Here is a 19,900-nt window from a genome sequence, read left to right as displayed (position 1 = left end):
ACTCTAGCTGTGTCAAGTTTTAAAAGAAAAAGAAAACAACCAGAACAGGAAACCTGCTACTTTGTTAGCCAATTAAGAAATATAACTTTAAAAAAAAGAATTATAAGGGAAATGTCATACATGGATGAATAATTATGCTCCTAGAAGCCATTTTTAAAGAAAATCGCTTTACCACTCTGGGATACCTCCTTATGAGTTCTTGGTCAGGAAGGCCCCAGAAGTCCCTGCTCAAAAATATAAAGGCTCTCGCCATTACTTTTGGTTGCCCACAAAACTGGATGCTAAGGCCATGTTGCTGAAGATACCATACATCTTAGTTGCAAGCTATAGAGAAATCAAGCTGAAACTGTTCTGGAATCTTCTCCACTCCTGACTAGTTTTCATACTGCTTGAAGGTACAAGAGAGACAATCCATCAACAGTCTTAATCACCTGTCAACCCTATAAACTACAATGCTATATTAGTTATTTTTTGTTGCTCTGATAAAATACCACGACTAGGGCAACTTATATGTAGAAAGAATTGATTGGGACCTACAGTTCCAAACAGAGTGTTCATGTGCTGAGGGAGGTAGGTGGTGTAGAAAGATGAGAGAGTACGGACATATTCAACCTCAAACACATAGCAGAGACAGCAAACAGGAAGTACAGTAAGACTGTGAAGCCGTAAAGCCTTCCTCCATTGATGTACCTTCTCCAACAAGGCTCTACCTCCTAATGGTTCCATAACCTGCCCAGCCGGCATCACCAGGTAGGTGTTCAGATACCTGAGCCTATGGGAGACACTTTTCTTTCGAACCACCACAAATGCCAACCTGCTTCTATACAAGATGTGCCAGTAGCACAACAGTGGCCAGACTGTTATGAAGGTAACTAAAGGCCCTTGGATTGGATTTGCCCTTGACAGGAGGATATACAGGCCTGTTACTGAACTGGATCACAAACATATGGATGGTCAGGGTTGGGGGAGCACTTATTACTGTTGTTTTGCTGAATTGACATGGCACCAAACTGCCTTCTCCGTATTAGTGTTTTCACCCATAGGCAAATGCTACTCTCAGCCTTACTAGAAGCAGCTTCTCTTTGCAGTGACTGTCAGTGAACATAGACTTATAGCCTCTTACAATGCTGAGAATAAGACACAGCTGAGTGTTCATCCTTAAATAGGGCATATACCACTCCCTCTAAGGCAAGGTTCAGGGAACATTGCAGAAAAGGGAGCGGAAAGAATGCACGAGCCAGAGAACAAGGAAAGGGAATGTGAAATGCCATCTCCTGGCTGTGACACAGCCATTGCAATCACTAATTCACAGCAACTGGAGTTCATGCACTGAGCATGTTCAGAGGACTGAGCCTGTCACCTGAGGATCAGGAAGGGGCTCATGGGATCCCATGGGAAGCAGTGGAAGCCCTGAGTGTGTGCAGTCCTGGGTAAATTGCGAGTCGTTGATATGAACCAGCCATGTCAAGGATCAGAGCCTCAGACCCATGGGAAAATGGCATTGCCTCCCCCCCCCCCCCACACCCGGGGTGAAGTTCAGAGGGATGGCAAAGCCTCTGGTCCATATAAGGCTACTGATAGTCCGTGAGAAAATGTCCATCACAGCTCTCTCCCCAGATAGTTATGGCCGGAAGACTGCGTCCCTTCAGAGACAGCTCCGACTGAGATTAGTTAAATCTGTAAACAAAACAAAGCAAATTCAATGTGAGAGAGGGCCTTATTGGGATTAGAAGGGGAGAGGGGATCACAGGAGTGGAACAGAGATAAGAAAGGATGACTGGAGATGGCTCAGCTGTGAAGAGTACTTTCTGCTCTTCCAGAGGAACCAAGTCTATTTACCAGAACCCATAAGAGGCAGCTCCTAATTGCTTATGACTCCAGCTGCAGATGACCCAGTGTCCTGTTCTGTCCTCCATGGACCTATACATATGTAGCACACACTCACACTCACACAGACATACACACACACTCACAGACACAGAGAGACACAGACTCATACACAGACACTCATATACATACACACACACACACACACACACATATAAAACATTTTAAATTGTCAAAAAAAAGATGAATAGGAAACCTGATAGATTTGGAACATGGCTGTGCCACATTTGAGCTTTGTACAGATCATAATTTCAAAAACAAAAAGCTCTCTACAAAACCATTTTATACAATAGGGAACTTTGATCATTATGGGATGCATGTTGATACCTTAGGCTTATAATAATGTGATGAGTTCATTTTAAAAGAATATGTCTGTTTTCAAGACAGCTGTTGAATAGAATGTAGGTCTATGAATTGACTAAGAACAATTGCACAGTGAGGGTGTGGTATAGGTAGGTGGATAAATTACTCAAAGAAAGTAGATCATGCCTTCCTAACATTGAAGCTGAGTTATTTGTACACAATAGCTTGTTATGCTGGTCTCTACAATCATTTTTTTTTCCATAACGAAGTATGAAGACAAAGTTGCAAAACGAAAAAGGCTCAAAGGTATATTAGCACAACGAATGACAGCCCCCAGGCTAGAAACAGCCATCTGTGTAAAAGTCCTTTGCTGTGAAGCAATAGGTAACCTACCACAGAGGAATGACTGAAATCCCACATTTCATGCAGAGCAGCAGTCATGTGCATTTTGAGCTCAAAACAAGGAAAATATAGTTTTGTTTTGTTTTTTTCTGTTGCCATATCTTCAACAAGATTGCTTTCCACAGGCCAAGCAAGAAAATTTCTGGTCAAAACTTACAACTTAGAGCTTAGAGGAAAATCCCATTTAAAACAGTAGGTCACGATTTCTGTCCATTCTCATTTCGTGTTATTTTTCCTATATGTCCAATTTCTTTTTTAGGAGACTTTTATTATTTTTAATTTTTTTCAATACATTTTGGAATTATTCTTTCTGTTCCCCCAAGTCCTCCCACATCCGCCCTACTTCCCTACACACACACCTCCGTGTTCTTTCCCTCTTGCTCAAAAAGAAAAAGAAAGAAAGAAAACTACACAAAACCCAACAAACCATAACAACGAAATGCACACAAAAATACGGAATCCATTTTGGGTTAGTCAGCTAGTACTGAACACAAGTCCTTCCTTGGAGTGTGGCTGATGTGCCCAGTGTCATTCCACTGGAGAAAACGGATTTTCTTTCTCCCAGCAGGCACTAATTGCAAATAGTTTCTTTGTTATGGGTTGGATTTTGTGCCCACCTTCCCTCCACCTTTTGTTTTTTGGGGTGTTTTTTTTTTTTTGTTGTTGTTGTTGTTTTTGTTTTCGTTTTGTTGTTATTGTTTTTTCCTGGCTTGAATCTATGCAGGTCTTTTGCATCCTATCACAGTCGTGGTGAGTTCATGGCACCATCCCTCTGTTATGGAAGACATTGCTGGAAACTCTACTGAGCCTTGCTGGGGGTGGGAGCAGTTATTTAATGGTGGGAAGGTCAATATGAGAACCTCAGTTTGAAGACGATACAGGGGGATTATTAAAAAATATATATCTTCAGTGTAGCCATTAGGAAACATATGTAAATGTATGGAAAATTTAAATTATATTTAACAAAATATTTCTGATCAATAAACTCCTTCAGTAAATTTGAACACCTTTGAAGCCAGTTTTAGAGAGTTCTTTCCTTGTAATGCTTCAAAACCTGTTAACAAATATTCTTCTTGTAGGTTTTTTTTCTCCTATTTATTTATTTACTCACTTTACATCCTGATTGAAGTCACCCCTCTCCTCCCAGGGCCCCCTCACACGACCCCTTCCCCATCTCCCTCTCCTCTTCTTTGAGAAAGGGGAGCCCCCCACCCCCATATACCAACCCACCTTGGCACTGTAGGATTGGGCATATCCTCTTCCACTGAGGCCAAACAAGGCAGCCCAGTTTTTAAAGGTATTTTATTTCAATTTCATTTGAGGGTAAGTAGTATGATTTTTGTCTCTTTGCTTTTTACATTTTTCATTAACCTTTTTGAGTTTGTACATGGACTGAAAATAAATGCTCGCAGCTACGGTATCTGTCTCTGAGCAACAATTTTGCTACTATTCTTTTCATGCTTGTGAGATTTTAAAAGCATTTCAATACTTCTGCATTGTACATTTTTTTCCTATTCGATAAGCTTTTCATTGGCACCGATTTTTATTAGTCTATGATATTATTTTGATGCCATATGATCTTGTGTCAAAATTGAGGGTATGAATGCTACTAGAGGTCACTTGGAGATACTTGATTAAATTTTTAACCTTGTTTGGCATGTTTGAAGCTTTGTAAGCCATTTATGTTTAGATATGTTGATAATTGTGTGTATTTCAAAATTGGGGGTGATTTATCATTCTTTTTGGTTGTAAATCTAATTTCCATAATAAGTTAATTATCCCAACTCAGTTTAGAAGTGCCATCAATCTGCAGTTTCTTTTGTGGTAAGAACATTTAACATAAGGTCTACTCTCAGAACAGTTTTTAAATGTCCACTATAGGGCTGGTAATTAAAGGCACAATGCTACACAGTGGATCTTTAAAACTTATTCCTGTTGCCCTGCGAAATCATACCCACCCTGAATAGCAGCTTCACATTTCTGCCTCTGTCCCAGCCTCAGTCAACTACTATTTACTCTGCTCCTCTGATTATTTTACACTCCACATGTGAGTGGAATCATACTGTATCTGTCTTAGAATTAGCATAATGTCCTCAAGTTTCATCCTTGTTGTCACACTTTGCAGCACTTTTGCTATTTGAACCATGCAGCTGCCAATTCACGATCTTCCTCCCCAGCCACAGTGTTAGGACTACAGCTGTATGCCACTGTGGGGTGTGTGTGTGAGGGGATGGAGGAGGACGATCTCACATAACTAAGGCTTGCCTCAGACCACAATTCTCCTGCCTCCACTTCTGAAATACTGGGCTTACAGATGTGTGCACCACCACCCTCAGCTATTCTGTGTTCTTTGTTATATCGTTCATCTGGAGTCTCGTTCCTCTGTCTCCACTACAGAAAAACATGGTAAATGCAATACGGCCTGCAAATTATTTTTTCTGCTTTAAAAATGGACCTAATGGGTTTCTCAACTTGTTATTGCACTTTTTTTTCTCAGAATTTATATTTTCAAATGTTACTTTCTTTCTCAGAACTGTTCCCTCGCTCTCTGTACCTAGGCTGGTTACGTTTGTGATTGCCTCTATCACTTCCAGCAGGGTAGGGTTTATTAAGCACAGTGCTTCTCAGTCCAGGGATATTATGGTTTTGCTTTGCTTCAAAATTGAAGCTTTTATCTAATTTGGACTCGTTTTGCATCATGAAAGACTGGTCTCAGTGTGTCAGGGTCAGGGATGCAAGCCACTTTCTAGGCAGGCAATAATTGGTTGCAAACTCCATAATTGACTTGATAAACATCTTTTCTGATCATTTATAATGTGCCTCCCATTATAATAGAGGCTAGAAAGCCAAAGGCTCTATTACTTCTCTGAAAGAAGAAAATGTATGTAATTTAGGTTCTGCTAATCAGATATACTCATGTGAAAATTACCTTTCAAAATGCAGTCAAGTAGGGAGAAACGTGGCGATAGGAGTGCCTTCCATCTTGTCACTGTGGTTCTGAGACAACAGATGCAATGGTGCCAGTTCCCACCACTCTGTAGCACAGCCGAGAGAGAATGCTTCTCAAACCAAAAGCTGCCACAGAAGATCCCTAATCTCGGGGTTTAGGTTTAGATTATTTGATCCTGCACACAGCTGTCAGGAGAGAAATGTCCTGCTTCCCAGTGGTGGCAGAAGTGTCCTCCTGCTGTGACCGTTTTTTTTTTTTTTTAAAGCTGTCCCAAGCCTAATGCCTCCTCTTTTAAACCTCCCAATGACTTTGAAAACAAATTATTTGTGTTAAATGTATATGATGTTATAATAACTACAGTAATTTGCTATATGCAACTGAAATTTGATTTATGTGCTAATCAAAATCAAGTCCTTATAGACACCAATATAGTCTCCCTTCCAACAACTCGCTCTTACTTTGAAGAATACTCAATAATGAACACATATACTTTTGCATGGCCCACAAACCATAGATGAAAGAAGTTTATTCTGTGCTAATGGAGAAACTCCTTTCTCTGGGCAATTTGAGTCCCTTACTCTCAATAAAGTTTGCTTTTAATTATACATAGCATCTTTCATATCAGAATAAAAACAATCTAGAAAAAAACCCTCACTATTCTTTGCTTAACACCCAAGTATTAGATCTAAAAGAAGGAAAGAGTGAAGGGAACAAATAAAATGTATAGATTATTTTTAGAAAGACACTGAAAGAACAAGAATAATAAGCCACAAAGTAACTTTACTTTTGGCTACTTTATTGGGTTCTTTTTTCTGCCACCCTTCCAATCCCCCAGCATAAGGTAAGAGAGAAAGGTCAGAGGGGGAAAGGGCGTATTGAAATCATTAGACTACTTCTTAGGGTCGTCTTGTTTCTTGGGGCAAGTTGGATCTTCATCGCCAGGATTTCGCCGACTGGCAATCAGCAATCCAGCAATCCAGCCGGCAGCAAACAGTAAACAGCAACCAGCAACCGCAACAATCAGCAACAAGCAGCAGCAGCAGCAGCAGGAGTAGCAGCTGCAGCACGGGCAGGGACGGCAGTAGCAGCAGCAGCAGCAAGGCGAGCAACAGCTCTTTGCAGGCTTTCGTGACTCCGGCATTTTTACAGCCTCTGAAGAGTCCGCGGAACTCCAAATGTAAACTGCCTTCAGCTGGCAAAATCACACCCCTGCCAGAACACCAGACAAATCAAAGTTAGCTGCTATGAAAGTCTGAAGCAGTTCTTATCCTCCCACACCTGAGATCGAAACAAAAACATATTCACATAACATTTTTGTAGTTTTGAAGAAACCAAAAACTTCACTACACCACAAAAGTACCTGGCCTGAGAGTGTTAAAGAGATCCTTCAGCTCCGTGGGTTATCTGAAACTGCACCGCGCTGGAGAAGAGTCAGACTGCGAGTCCTCTTCAGAGTGAGCAATTTCTAGCCCGTCCTTCTGACTTGCTTTGCATTCTCACCCCACCCCTAGTTCATGGACTGTGACCCATCACTCAGAGAATGTGAAATGCACACTCCTGGGTAAAATGCCTTTGTTTGCAACACTTGTGGGTGTTAGCTAAAGAACTATCAGAGTGTGAGGATCTTGGGCAGCCCAAAGAGAAGTATGCAAAGAATGGTAGACCATACAGATGAGGCACAACTGCAGAGACAGCAGTTCCCTGAATGTGCGCCTATTCAGCCCTTCCTCATCTACATCAACTCACCCCAGCTGCTTTGCTACCTTTGGGTTGTAGTTTCTAGCCTCTTAACAACCATGTATTTGTACCAAATATTTTCGAACCCCCAAATTCCTAAACAATCCCCCCCGCCTTGGAGCCTAGTATAGGATTACGCCTTAACCTCTGCCATCCACCCAGAAATTGTTTCTACAACCTTTTACTTTCTGTTACTGGGTTTTGAAAACCAGTGCACAAAGCAGTAGATTGTATTGTGTTTGTTTTCACATACACTTGATTTTATTGGTCCTCCTCTCCCGCTTGCCTGCCCCCTCCTTTTGGTCCCCTTCTTCCCCCAGTAGACTCTCTGCATGCTTTCCTGAAATGGGTTTCAGAGTTGGAAAGTTTGGAGAAGCAAAATCCAAGGGCATGAATTATGAAATTAATGATTGGTTAGGGATGTCTCTGATACTTCCCTATACTGGCTACAGTAACAACAAATGCACTTATCTCCTATAGCAGATAAATCATGACACAACTCAAAAACAAACAAATGAACAAATAAAAACTCCTGGCAGTGGTGGCGCACGCCTTTAATCCCAGCACTCAGGAAGCAGAGGCAGGCAGATTTCTGAGTTTGAGGCTAGCCTGGTTCACAGAGTAAGTTACAGGACTATACAGAGAAACCCTGTCTCAAAAAAAAAAAATGTCAGAAAAAAATGATAGAACTTCATTGGGGTACAACAATAGATGTTTAATTCTTCCCCAGTAAAACCACATTTAATATTCTTGCCTGCCAGTGGATGCCCCACTTTCTCTAGACCACCTCAGTATTTCCCCCCATTTATAAAGCAGAAAGAAAAACAGACTATTAAGATGGCACAACCATTGTCTGGGGGTGGGGGAGTCATGTAGTAATTCTGGTGCTCCAGTAGTCACCTGCATGAAAGCAGTGTGGTGAGCATCCACAACCATAATCTGTTGCTAAGCACCTGCTCCTAGCAACCATCTCGCACCATACAATGACAAGTGAATCTTAGAGACTGAGCCATCTCAGATACGCCACCCTTCTTTTCCAAATAAATGATTTCCAAATAAATCATAGCTAGAAATAAAATTTCAGATCTTATCATGAAGCAATATTTCTTCAAAATAAATTAGAAACGTATTCTTCTATTGTCTGGATATTGGCCCTAAATGTAAACCAGGCTGGCCTCAAGCTCAAAGGACCTGCTGCCTCTGCTTCCTGAGTACTGGGATTAAAGGTGTGCACCACCATACTGGACTGAACACTAGATCTTTTCATACAAACAATGCTCTCTCATTTACACGAGTCTCTCTTCTGACCTGCAGCGTCTGATTTTCTCCAGATTTAAATCTTGATCTCATTGAAAGTCACTTCTAAACAATCCTTTCCCACCAGATATATGGACATTCTAGGGCAGCAAAAAGATTTCCTAGGGAAAGATGTCCTAGAGGAACTGCCCCAGCAGAATCTACCTAAAAATTCCTCAGACGTTATTTCTTCTCCCAAGGATTCCTTTCCCATCTCCCCTCTTCTTCACTGTCCACATCATTTCTCCAAGAACCTGGCTTCTGCTCTGCCAGTACGCAGTTCCCCAGTTCCCCAAAACCCCTCTACTTGCTCTTGCTGGGACATTCCAACTTCTTTTCCTTCTTCTTGTCTACATGTATGCTCTACCCAGTACTGGATACCCTCTTCAGAACGGGAATCATTAATTAATTTTATTGAGGTTGATAACTTTACAGTAATCCTCCCACCAACAAAACAAAGAAGAAACATTTCTTAAAAATGCTCTGTTAATGGGAGGCAGAGGCAGGCGGATTTCTGAGTCCGAGGCCAGCCTGGTCTACAAAGTGAGTTCCAGGACAGCCAGGGCTATACAGAGAAACCCTGTCTCAAAAAACAAAACAAAACAAAACAAAAACAAAAAAACAAAAAAAAATGCTCTGTTAAGTGGGCTTAGTCCTCTCACAAAGCTACATTGTGTTTGATCTGATTTCTAAACATAAACATCAGAATTCTATCAGATTGTTTGTAGGGGACCACTGCATTTGGGGAGTTTATCTGTGGAAGTCATTGTCAGGTAAAAACCCGGGAAGTGATACACACTACGGATCGAGTGAAATGTAAACTACATAAGACATAGTTTTTTTTTTTTTTTTTTTTTTTGCTGAGAGCCAGTCAGGCAAGATGCCTCTCTCCTTGCAAGTGACCTTCACTGCCTGACAGTTGAAACTGGTCACCCCATGTGTAGAGATGTAGTTTACTCCAGCTTTCTGCTGATTCTGCTTCATGAAGAATCAGAAGGCTACACTAAAGCTTGCAATAGCTAAAACAACCCTGGGGGGGGGCGTGGGACACATTGAATGTCTTACTTACTTACTTAATGGATGGATTAACTAATGCAATGCTGAGGACCACCCTCAGCTCATGTGTATGTTAGGCAAGAAAAGAGCACATGAGCCCGCATGTAAAGGAACATCCTGGGCTTTCACAACAGACGTTCCCTTGGCCACATTCTTTCCTGTTGACGGCCAAAAGAGCATTCCTAAGATCCAGCTGTCCTCAAACTGCCATAAAAACAGGAGATTTCGGGAAATGTCCACAAAGGAGAAGAAACCCAGTAAAGCTCCCTCTAGAAACTGGATTAGTTTAGTGATAAGGTGGGGTTCCAAAGGGCTGTTAGATAAGAGGCTACCTAACTAAAATAAGCAACTCTTTTCAACTCCACATTCCACTGAAGAAGGCCATTGAAGAAGGAATAAGTACACCACAAAAATGGGCAACTAATATAAATTACGATTTCCTTTCTAAGAGTGGACGTCTACTACGACTAGAAAAAATAAAAAAAAAGAATCAGGCATGGCGCCATCTTTAATCCCAGCCTAGGCAGGGTGACCTTTGTGAATTTGAAGTGATTTCCAGGACTTGGTTTCCAGCACCACAGAAACCCTGTCTTGAAAAACCAAAAAGGAAGAGAGAGAGACAGACAGAGAGACAGACAGAGACAGACAGACAGAGAGAGAGAGACAGAGAGAGGACACCTGCTGTGCCTATTGATCTTTTCCATCTACATCATCCATAGTTATGGTCTTCTAATCCTAATAACCCTACCCCCCACCCACTTGTGCCTCTCATTTATAAATTTTTACTTTGCTCTACAGATTTACAGTAGGCCCACTCATATGATGGAAAGTGGAAAGTGGGTTACAACTGTACAAATTAAATCCAAACAACATCAGATGATTTTACAACGGAACAAAGGAAGTCTAACCCCACTTTCCATCGTCCTTCTCAGGACAGGTCAAAGCTACTGAAAACCTACTGTGCCCAGGTGCTTCAAATGGATTTTCTCTTTCATGTTTTGTAAGCACTCTAGGACCTGGTGACACACGGCTCTAAGTAGAAGGCTAAAGGAAACATTAGGGCAGATCAGAATCTGAAGCCTAAATCCCGCATTTATAATCACTTCACTGTTCTGTTACCAATGCATTTATCAGGCTTCGGGGTAATCAGCAGGACTGTGTGGGAAGACAGAAAGTGCTTGGGGACTGCTGTCCTCCCTTGCCCAGCCTCAGGCTCATTATACTTCAGACAGCGTGTGGCGAGAGTGCTGAGGAAAAAAAGCCAGCTGACGCGTGGGATTGCCAAGCAACAGCTTATGAAACGAATTCAAACCATGGCAACCAAACACTGCAGGCCCAGCAATAGCTTCATTTCATTTACAAGAGTGAGAGGAGGGCTTTATCAACAACAGATGAGATAAACGAGCGGGCTACTGGCTCCACAAGCACACGGAGTTGTCCTCGTCACCACTGCCACCATTATTTCCCAGCACACAAAGCCAAATTATCTATGAAAATTATTCCTTAACACAAATCCAGAATTCAGCTCCATATTATATTATAGAAACTGTAATGTACACATATTCTTGAAGGGAGGGTGAAGTTCCAACTACCCTAAATCTCACCTAATTACTCTTTACTTGATAGAGCTATTCATTTGCAGGAGGAAGACAAGTAACACATGAAGATGTCTTATTTCAAAATCAATTTCTGCAGAAAGCACTTTCAAATTCTTTCTACCCAATAATGCTGTTCTCTGGGTATTTTTTCCACTCCATAGGCAAGAATAGTATGGTGTGGAGATTGCAAACGTGTTTTCATAGGGCACACAGCTAATAAGACGCACATCATGATTCCCTCCTGCTAAAACCCTTTATGTATCAGAACGGTCTGATAATCATAGCATACTCCACCTCCTCTCCCTTAAAAACTGTACCCACAAAACACCATTTAGTACACTCCCATTTGCTTGTCGTTCAGAGAGACACTTTTTGCCCTGGTGTGCACCTATGCAGCTCAGGTGGGCTTTTAACCATGTTAGACAGCACTCCTAGGCCATTTTTATTTTATTTTTTTCTCTAGTGTGCATGAGTAACGTCCCTGAAATACAGAGTGCTGTTACATTAGGAGTCGCAAAGTATTACTGGCGCTAGATGGGATTACATATCACTGAGTTGTTGTTTTAACCTGTCCTCATTCTGATGCCTCACTATTTGGTCTTGACCAGGCTCTCTTCCACCAAAAAATTGGAAGAACCTGACATCTCTCCTGGAGGACAGCTGACCCTAGAACACATTGTTCTGATTGTAGGTGTGTTGAAACATTCTGCTGATTTGTGATCTAGATAGTGTGCCTTTCTTACAGGAGAACTCGTGACTATTCTAGCAGTGGGAAAAGGGGAATCTTCATTTGCAAGCCACCATCAAGGCAGTGGAGTGTGGATTCAAATCGATTTTGCTGAGGACTCTTAGACAAACCGTTGCTCCTTACAAACATGGTGTGTGCCTCTGGTTTCCAGTAGTTTCCATTCCATCACATCCATGCTGGCCTTTCATGAGCACCACAGATTACCTTTACTTTCTCAATCCCAATGTCCAGATGAAAAGATAACTGAGTGGAAATCGGAGACCCCCCACCCAGGACACACTATTATGATATTTGGAGATGAAAAGGAACACAAATCCACTGTGGAGAAAGAAGAGAAAAGGAGGGAGAGAGGGAGGCAGGGAGGCAGGGAGGCAGGGAGGCAGGGAGGCAGGGAGGCAGGGAGGCAGGGAGGCAAGGAGGCAGGGAGGCAGGGAGGCAGGGAGGCAGGGATGGAGGGAAGGAGGGAAGAGATTCCCTTTAATGTTTCAATGTAGTCTGAAATGCTGATTGAATCCCGTAGCCTTGAATGCTGTCATCAGTATCCCGGCTCCCGATAAGCTCTCTCTTCTGTGTAGGATGTTCATCTTGTCTGCAAACCCTCTTTGCAGGGCACATATATCTCTATGCCTCTCTATAGGTCCTTATTTCTTTGAATTCAAAAGGCCTAAATTCTTATAATTTTTTAAAGTGCAGTTCTATTTTACAAATTTCCTTTTGGAACTTAAAACTTGGGATCTCTGATTCTATTAGAGCATCTGCTAAAATATCTCTATTCTGAGTCAGGAACCTTAGGCCTGTTGTGACTGTAGCAGGCCTGGGGTAGAAGGACAACCTGGAGGCAGAGGTGACACCCAAAGGTTATGAATTCACAATAGCATACCTTCATAAGATGAAAGAGAAGTAAGTTTTTTTTCATAAGGTGATAAGCATTCACGAAATGCCAAAGCAGCCAGGGTCAGTGGCACCCGCAGAAAGGGCCTTCTGATTCTTCTCTGAAAGGGAGTTTCATGTAGAAATAGAGAAGTCTAGATCTCCATGTAGGAATAGGGAATTCTACTCTTGGATTTACAGATGCTGCAGCACCTAGCACACCAGCCATTCTGATCCGAAAGCGATTATCTTACACGTGCCTTATATGCATTCTCTCATTTAAATCTATGAAACAGTAAGATCACGCTTGGAAATATCAGAGAAGATCAAACTTACAAAAACAAGTTGCTCATGGCACATAGCTAAGAGTTTTTAGTAGACTATTTATCTTCTACTAGTCCCTAGAGTAGACTATTTATCTTCTACTAGTCCCTAGAGTAGACTATTTATCTTCTACTAGTTCCTGTGCTAATAACCGTCTGATTGTAACCATTCCCTCAACCTTCCCTCCTAACTGGATTCTGAAGGGAGAATAAACAGCCCTGCCCAGTCTCAAAGTGAGAGTGTGTATGTCATACTGGAATCTGGGAATAAGGTGTTTTTGTGGGCTGAGCCCTGGGTCCAAGTTTCTATTAAGTCAATACATAACACCCATCTTTCTTTCCATACGTATGGATATGCAGAAGACTTGCCACAACAGCCTCAAAACCATTACCTTTTGAAATGTGCCCTTTCTTGGATCCCCACTCAAAGCTGTTTGCAACTCAATCCCCAGATCCTGTTGCTTCCCAATGGCAGAAGAGATTTTGAAGATGTAAAGTTATAGGATTTCAGATGGAAGAATTACCGGGCTCATCTGGGTGGGCCCAGTCTACTCACATAAATTCATGAAGGTGGGAGAGCTTTTCCCAGGGGAGACTAGAGAGATGAGATCTGAGAAACACTCAATGTTCTGGTTTTGAATTTGAAGATGAAGCTGCAAGTTAAGGAGTGTGGTGGCCTCTAGAAGCTGAGATTAGAGTGGCTGGTGTGCCAAGCACTGCAGCCTCTGTAAAACCAAGACTAGAATTTCCTATTCCTAACATAGAAATCTAGACTTCTCTATTCCTACATGGAGATCTAGAGGTGTCTATTTCTGCAGGGAGCTTCCTTTCAGAGGAGAAATAAGAGAAGAATCAGAAGGCCATTTTTAGGGCCTCCCTTGCTTATTGATAAGGAAATAGACTTCTGGCCTATAATCCCAAAAGAGTTGAATTTTGACAAACAGCCTAAGCAAACAGGAACTGGAGCCCTAGCCCATCAGACAGGACCTTGGCCCTATCAACACCTGCATTCTAACCCAAGGTTACCTTCCTGACCTGCTGGACTCTAAGATGATAGATAACACTGTATACCTTAAGCCTCAGGGTTTGAGGTAATTGAAAATAGTTTGGTTAACATAGATTTTGTTTGTGGTTTTTAAAGACAGGGTATCATAGTTCAGGCAGGCCTTAGATTCATAGTCCACCTGACCCAGCTGCCCAGATACTGGGGTTAGAAGCACATGCTTGGGATAATTTGTTAAAGCAGAAATTCAAAAGGAATATGGCACCCGACATGTTCTTTGTACAAACCATGTAGCCTACAATGCTTGCTTTCTTCTGAGAGCCTGAAATTTGGTGCGTGATAGGCAGTGGTTGTTCAGTAAGCAGTCTCCAGGAACAACCGTGTGCTCTAAGCTTTCTTGGATAAAATATACCACCTATGAGGTGTGCATTTTATTCTTAAGAAAGGGTATATTAGTATGTCCCCTCAAAGGAGGAAAAGTCCATGAGGAAGCCTGTGCATAGATTTCTCCAGACCCGAAGTAGTTGCCCCCATTGGTCTTATTGGACATTCTTTTGCTATAATAAAACCTGAGTCATGAATGCAAAGATAACTGAGTCCTATGAGTCTGTCTAGCAAATACACTGAATATGTGGGCTGGCTTGAGTCCCCTATTTCAGTGCCCTCTGCTAGGAATCTAAGATAAGGTCACCCCCCCCCCATAGACTCCCTGTATCCTCTCCCATCCCAGGCCTCTAGCTAGTCACCAGAGATGCACCCCCCTCAGGCTTCCATTCTTACTCCCAGGCCTTTCTCACCCCCCTTCTCCCCACATCTGATCGTCATCCCTGTTCCCCTCCTCGCCTCCTCTCCTACCCAGTTCCCTCTCTCCATCCACCTATTTAGTTTCCCCTTCTGAGTAAGACTCGCACATCCTCCCTCAGGACCTCCTTATTACCCAGTTTCTTTTGGGCCTGTAGATTGTAGCATGGTTATCCTGCATTTAATGTCCACTTATAAGTGAGTACATACCATGCGTGTCCTTCTGGCTCTGGGTTACCTCACTCAGGATGAGATTCTCAAGTTCCATCCATTTAAAATAATGAGATCACAGGCCACATTTCAAGTGACCAGTAAGTTCCAAACCGTTACAGTATATAATATCTGAAGGAGACTTTATGTTCTATGTCTCACTTGGGGTTAGTGACAGAGGCATGAGACGCAAGCATGATTGGCTTTCTTGTTGCTAAGCAACAGTGATTTTTTCTTCCCCCCAGAACAGGAACTGAGTGCAAACAGGAAGTGCCATATTCCACCAAAGCTCCACTGGCTCCCTCTAGTGACCATTTAGCAGTCACAGACAGAGCTAGAGATAGGTACTTGCTCAAATGCCAAGGCTGCAGGCAAGCTCAACCATCCCCCTGGATATAAAGTTCAATGCCAACAGGATTTCAGATACAGCAATACCAAAGCTAGAATGATTCATCTCTTCCTCCTGAAAATATGTCCTGAGAGCAGAATTGGCCCTAGAAAACATCTGGTTGCACAGACGAATCAGAATGGAGACACTGACTGTGGAAGAGAGAAAGACCTCTCTCTGGAAAGGGAGGGAGTCAGAAGCCCTATGGGAAACTGTAGATTATAAGACTGGGGCTGCCTCTAGATTTCCCTTAGTTAACAAGACACCAAAACAACACCCCTTAGGCTTCTCTTGAGATTAGGGGCCTGAAATGTCAATAAAAATATACAGGTTCAAGGCAATGACCAACTTAGTTTGTTCATGAGGCACTGAGCTAGTTGCTACGTAATACAATGGTAAATTAGACAGCATGATCCATACTCCAGTGGAGACCCTAGTCCAAAAACAACCCTCCCATTTGTTAACACATTGCCTACCCAGCAAATAACTTAAATGTAACCTAACCAAAAATTAGGCAGCTCTAGATTCCCAGGTGTGCCTGGGCCATACATCTCTCAAGCCTACTGTTGTTGGAAGAGCTGGATCTGGGAAAGGAAGACAACATCTGAAGTACTCATGGTTCCCTGCCTTACCCAAGCATTTCTGAACAGTCCTTGTAATTTTTTCAGAAATCCTTGCATTCAGAGTCCTGCCTCCCTCAAATGGAAACCCAAGCTTAGCCCAGGGGAAGGACTATGCCCTAGTAGGTTCTCCTGATTGGATGCTCTTCCATAAAACTTTGGCTCATGAGGAAAACAAGAACTGCCTAGCAGAAGCCATGCCCCATGGATGTGATAGACCATGACCAAGGGACAGTAAGGATTAGAATCAACTGAGATTTATTTATCTTATGTGTTTGAGTGTTTATTTAGCTCACATATATTTCTGCGCACGCACACTAGTTTTCCTTCCTTAGGTAGCAAGGTAGACAGACAGATGATATAGATGATAGATGGCATGGGTATGTGTGTGTGCACGCCCCTCCCCCTCTACCTATTAGGGAGCTCAAAGAAACTTGTAGCTGGCTAGAAATCTGGTTTAGAGACTAAGTAGTAGAAACATGTATGTTCCCTCCTCTTGTCCGCATGGACACTGCTCTGGTTGAGTTCCGAACTATGTCTCTAGGACATCCACAACATCTGCTTGTGGAAACTAACACTTGGAGGTGGGAAGATGCATAAATAGTTGAGAGCACTTAATTCTCACAGAGGGTCTGGGTTCAATTCCTAAGACCCACGTGGTGGTCCATAACTCACGTTCGGAGGGGGGGGGGGATCGATTCAATGCCCCTCTTGTAACCTCTGTAGGCACCAACACGAACACCTTACACACACGCGCGCACACGCACACACGCACAGACACACACACACACACACATTTTACCTTCTTTAAGTACCGGGGACTGGGGAGGGAGGGGGGAGTTTCCCCGTGCGCGCGTGCACGCGCGCGCGCACGCACGCGTAGGGAATGTAACTAAAACGTCTAGGCAATAAGGACCTAAAATGAAAGAGCCATAAGCTACCTACTTACGTTTTTATTTCTCAGTTCTCCAAGTTCCAAATCATCCGGCCCACTAAGGTCCAAACTTGGAGGAAGCTCCAGTCTCTGCTTATTAACACGTGTTGCGGCACGGCTGACTTGTGCGTCACCAACCACAAGGTGGCGAAAGAGATTATCACATCAAACCAGCCTGCCTTCTGCCTCTTCTATACCATTATTTTGCTAAACAGAAGCATTTCCTGAGCATGAGTCATTCAATGAGCACAGTGGTCCTATGGATTAGCTATGATTTCACAGATGAGCAAACCAAGAGCTGCAGATACCTGTGGAGTTTGGCTGTTACCTATTTTTAGTACTGCATCTGCATTTACACCAGCGTCACCACACACATATGAGTACTGTAGTGTTACTTATTTGGCAATTGCTCTGCCATCTTTTGGCAATAAGAATTGTTTTCATCCTCATCACAGTCTTACAGGACCACCATCATATATGTGGTCTGTTGATCAAACATCATCATACAACACATGACTATATGTTTCTATATGTTATCTATATTTTTACTTAAAGGTTTTTTTATTATGAAAGAAACTTGTATTCATGGTAACAACTTTAAAATTATTAAAAGCACGTAACTCCTCACATATTCCTTCATAATTTGTTTACAAATACATAAGCATATTCATATGTTTATCTTACAATGCACACAAATATATTGTACACACTGTTCTACAGCTTGCTTTTTCTAATTAGGATAGTATCTTGATAGCAGATGTGCGCTGAGGCCACGCTGGCCTGTGGACCTCATTTACAGATCTGGAGTAGGACGTGACTGTCCTCACCTGAGAACAGCGAGTGTGTCACCTGAGATATTGCAGCCTGAGGTGACAATGAAATGTGGGAGAAGAGAGCAGACTCTCTGCAGCAGCAAGAAAGTGTGGTGAGGTGTAAGGCAAGCCTGTTAATGGGCAGGAGGTGGGACTGGTCCTCGTCTCTGGTATATTCAGGTCCTTAAACTATATTTTGAGAAAGTTCAGATTTGGATACATGCAACGTTCAGTGCCCTTGGGGACAGGGCATCTCTTTACGCCACCGCACAGTGCCATCGTGTAGAAACCCTGTGGGGTAGTAATTGGTAGCATTTTAAAGGTGACAAAATTGAGACTCAAAGAGGACAAGGCCCCCAAGGCTACCCTACTTGAAGCAGCACCTCCCCTTACCTACCTTGTCAGCACTCACAGGACCCTGGGGAACTATTGGCTATTGGTAGACTCTGGAAGACCGGATATCATTGTCTTCAGATATGTACCCACTAGGGAAGCCAGCCAGGTCCAGTGCATAACTCCACAGTTACAGTCACATAAGCAACTCTTTTTAAACTGAGTATGTCACAAAACGAGAAGCCATGAGTGTAGGAAAGAGAGGACAGGAGAGAGAGAGAGAGAGAGAGAGAGAGAGAGAGAGAGAGAGAGAGAAGAAAGTAAGGATTAGAGCAGTTAGACTCCATATATATAAACATATATGACATTATTACAAAACAAATTTAATTTATAAAAAACATTAAAAACACCATCATAAAATTAACCTAAGAAAATCAAAGATTCAGATTTTACTTCTTGTTGCCTACATATCAAGTAATTTTTAAAAAGCCAATCCTAGAAAACTGTTTTGTTTGTTTGTTTTTTTTAATTAGCAACAAATGGTTAGCAGTGAATGTAATTGTCTGGCTCTATGATTAGTACTCAGAAAAGTTAAATAACTCATGTACTTTAAGAAGGAAATTTATGCAACCCTATTGTTGGAACAACATGATGTACTAACCAGAACCCCGGAGCTCTTGTCTCTAGCGGCATATGTATCGAAAGATGGCCTAGCCGGCCATCAATGGAAAGAGAGGCCCATTGGACTTGCAAACTTTATATGCCCCAATATAGGGGAATGCCAGGGCCAAAAGAATGGGAATGGGTGGGTAGGGAAGTGGGGGGCGCTATGGGGGACTTTTGGGATAGCGTTGGAAATGTAATTGAGGAAAATATGTAATAAAAATATTAAAAATTTAAAACAAAAAAGAAGGAAATTTAAAGGGAAAAGGATGGATCTGGACATTGTTTTGTTAAGTGAGGTGATCCAGATTCAGAAAGTCAGGGACAGGCAGATTTCTGAGTTCAAAGACAGCTTGGTCTACAGAGCAAGTTCCAGGAAGTCAGTCAAACAGAGAAACCCTGTCTTGGGGAGAAAAAAGAAGAGAAAGAAAAGAAGGCAGGCAGGCAGGCAGGCAGGCAGGCAGGCAGTCAAATACTGGATGTTCTCTCTCATGTGCAGATCTGTGTGTGTGTGTGTGTGTGTGTGTGTGTGTGTGTGTGTTGTGTGATATGAAACTAGAAAGGAGACAAAAGGGGAGAAAGAAGGTGTTGATGGAGGTGTTGATGAGGGGAGAGAACAAAAATAGAAGACATGATATGGCATGGAAGCAGGAAGGAGGCTCAGAGGGTAGGAGAGGCAAGGGGACGGGGAGGAGAAAAGGAAGACCAGCATAAACAAATTATGCTCAAAAATACCATAGCAAACCAAATACTTTGAATAATAAAATGAAATAAAAAGAAATTAAAAAGAAAGAAACCTGCCCCAAAAGGTGGTTTTCAGCAACTATTCATATATATATATGCACATATATACACACATATAATATATATATATACCTTTTTGTACAGAGTAAACATTGAAAAAATGTTTGTATGACAAATTCTTATTTAAAACTATATTTACCTCCTCTAACATTAAACTAAATT

The 19,900-nt window shown here is 42.2% G+C and overlaps 1 long non-coding RNA gene across 1 annotated transcript; it reads right to left on the bottom strand.

The window, feature by feature from the left end:
- Positions 1-6,321: 6,321 nt before the first annotated feature.
- On the bottom strand, positions 6,322-15,370 carry LOC110287436 (uncharacterized). The gene is made up of 2 exons (XR_002377211.3): positions 15,185-15,370; positions 6,322-6,751 (listed from the first exon to the last, which is right to left on the bottom strand). It is a non-coding gene; the product is annotated as an uncharacterized LOC110287436 (long non-coding RNA).
- Between the last annotated feature and the right edge of the window lie 4,530 nt (positions 15,371-19,900).

This window comes from Mus caroli, unplaced genomic scaffold (assembly GCF_978045245.1).
Source record: "Mus caroli unplaced genomic scaffold, Mus_caroli_1 scaffold_5, whole genome shotgun sequence".
Classification (NCBI taxonomy): Eukaryota; Metazoa; Chordata; class Mammalia; order Rodentia; family Muridae; genus Mus; species Mus caroli.
This window is presented reverse-complemented; position numbering and strand designations above follow the sequence as displayed.